This window comes from Mus pahari, chromosome 16, assembly GCF_900095145.1.
Source record: "Mus pahari chromosome 16, PAHARI_EIJ_v1.1, whole genome shotgun sequence".
NCBI classification, from domain to species: domain Eukaryota; kingdom Metazoa; phylum Chordata; class Mammalia; order Rodentia; family Muridae; genus Mus; species Mus pahari.
Genome location: NC_034605.1, coordinates 56,909,870 through 56,912,398, shown reverse-complemented (window position 1 = coordinate 56,912,398; position 2,529 = coordinate 56,909,870).

Below are 2,529 nucleotides of genomic sequence, written 5' to 3'. Positions count from 1 at the left end.
TCCTGCAGGACTGACTCCCCAGCTGTCTGGTCCCTGCTAGGAGGTGGCCCTATCCCTAGACCAGCCGTCCCCTCTGAAGGCTGTACAGCCCCACCCAGGACAAGGACACTGCCGTCAATTTGAGGCAATGTTTACATGCGAGAGCCTGTTTTTCTCTGCGCTTCCTGCAGATTGGACTGGATGTGCTAAATGCATAATGAATCTGCTAAACTCTTTAATGCACTCGCAATTCTTATTGATTTCCTTGATGATTACATATAATTTGCTGAACTGATTTCGCTGTGTGACTTGAAAGGCATTTGGGGGAAAAAAATCTCTAATTTGTCACTCAGCTCATCCTGGACTTTAAAATGAATGCAAAGAGACATATTAAGGAAACACACACGGTTGTAACCTGTGTTATTTTGGGTGGATGGCCCATATTCGATGAAACCAAATTTTTCCATTCATGTGCCAGACCTCACAGGAGCACCTGGGGTTTCACTGTTGGAGTTCGCTTCTGGCCTCAGAGTGTTCAGAATTGGGGAAGGGGGGTTGGGCAGGGTAGGCAAACCCACAGGTGCTTATGGACGCAGGGGAGCGGTTAAACTCATCGTCTCCCTGTGATGTCACCCTTACCAATTACCCATCGTTCCCGGAGCCTGCTTAGGTGATGCCTCCTCTTCAGTGTCAGACGTGTTGAGTCAGAGCCGTCACTAGAACAGAGGTTCTGCTGCGGCTGCATCTTCAGAGCCATGGTGTGGTTTGAATATGAAATGTCCCCACAGGCTCTTGTGTTTGAACAGTTGGTCCCCAGCTGGTGGCTCTATTTGGGAAAGTTACAGAACCTTTAGGAGATGGGGCCTCACTAGGGCACAGACTTTGAGACAGCATAGCTCAGTCCCACTTCCTGTTCACTGTTGCTTCCTAGATGCAGACACCGTGCACGCGCGTGGTCTTCCACCTCTCTGCTTGTTGTGTTTTGTAAAAAGAAAGAGAGAAGCCAGGGATATGTTTGATGGAGGTACAGTATGGTGTAGGAGAAGGGGGTGCTTCTTCAGTCTCGTGCTGAGGCATCCCTTTCCCTTGAGGTATCAGTCAAAAGACGGTATAGTAGAAAGTTTATTTAGGGCATGGGGAGAGGAATTGAAGGGTAGTAGAGAGAGAGAAAGGGAGAGGGAGAGGGAGAGGGAGAGGCCATGAGCACCTGAAGAGAGAAGGGGAAGAAGGATGGGGAGAGAGGTGGAAGAGGGTAAGGGGCAAAAGCAAGAGAAGAGAAGAGAGCACGAGAGAGAGGAGGGGCCAAGCAGCCCCTTTTATAGTAAGTCAGGCTCACCTGGCTGTTGCCAGGTAACTGTGGGGCGGAGCCTAGGCGAAATGCCAACGCTGCCCACTCCATCATGCCTCCCCTGCTTGCTGTCCTGTCTTTTCCACCGTGGTCGATTGTATCCCTTTGGAACTGGAAGCCCAAGTAAACCTTTCTGTCTTTAAGTTGTTTTTGTCAGGGTATTGGCTTCCAGCAACGGAAAAAGAAGCTGGGACAGATGGTGACCTTGGAGCTGGTTCTGAGAGGGACTCTCCAGGAGAAGCAGGGGCAGGAGCAGGAGCCAGCTGCCGTTTTCACCTCCCACCTTCCTCAGCGATGGTGCTAGCCTTCCTTCCAGACCTTTCTGCCTTGTCCTGTTCCTTGCCCTAAAGGGTCCAGGTGGAGCCAAGAGCATGCATCTCCCCGACCCACAACAAGTATTCACCCCTACAAATCCCTGTGTGTTGTGGCATCTTCTAAGGCAGCTGAGCTCAACTGACCTCATCCAGAATTTTCCTTCTGGACTCCCAGCCCAAAGCCCCTTCCAGGGTTGCTGAACACAAACTCTTGAGATCCTAGAAGCAGAAAGGTTTACTGAGCTATTATGAATGCCTACCAGAAAAGAACTGGGTACTGGGTCAAGTTCTGGCTAAGTCCGGTAACAAGGCTAAAGAGACTGGAAGGCTGGAGAAGGACCCACAGCATCTAGAATTACTGGAAAGGAGACCTGTGTTTCTCTGCATTGGCAGAAGGGAGGGGTGGAAGGCACCAGCATTCTGGGATGGGAAGGAGGGGTGGAGGGTGCAGGTGTGGTCGTTATGGGATTGGAGGTGGGTGGATGAGCTGGGAAGTGCCTGCTGAGTCAGGACTCTTTGGCAACAGTGTCTAACTCACATTCGGGAGTCTCAGGTGGTCCTTTGTTCTTTTTGCTTCTCAGGATAACTTTGTCTCTCCTCCCCTCCATCCCTGTCAGTCTCAGAAATTCTCTTATAAAAGCCCACGGGCTACTCAGTAGCTGAAGTTAGCGTTATAGTTCAGAGCCCCAAAGTGAGGCATTATTATGAGGTGGGGGTGGGAGGCAGGTTCTCTCTTCTCCCGATCCTTCTCCAATCCATGCTCATTCCTCAGCCAGGCCCTCAAAAGCACTGAGTACCAAGTCTAAGTGGATCAAAGACCTCCACATAAAACCAGAGACACTGAAATTGATAGAGGAGAAAGTGGGGAAAAACCTCGAAGATATGGGC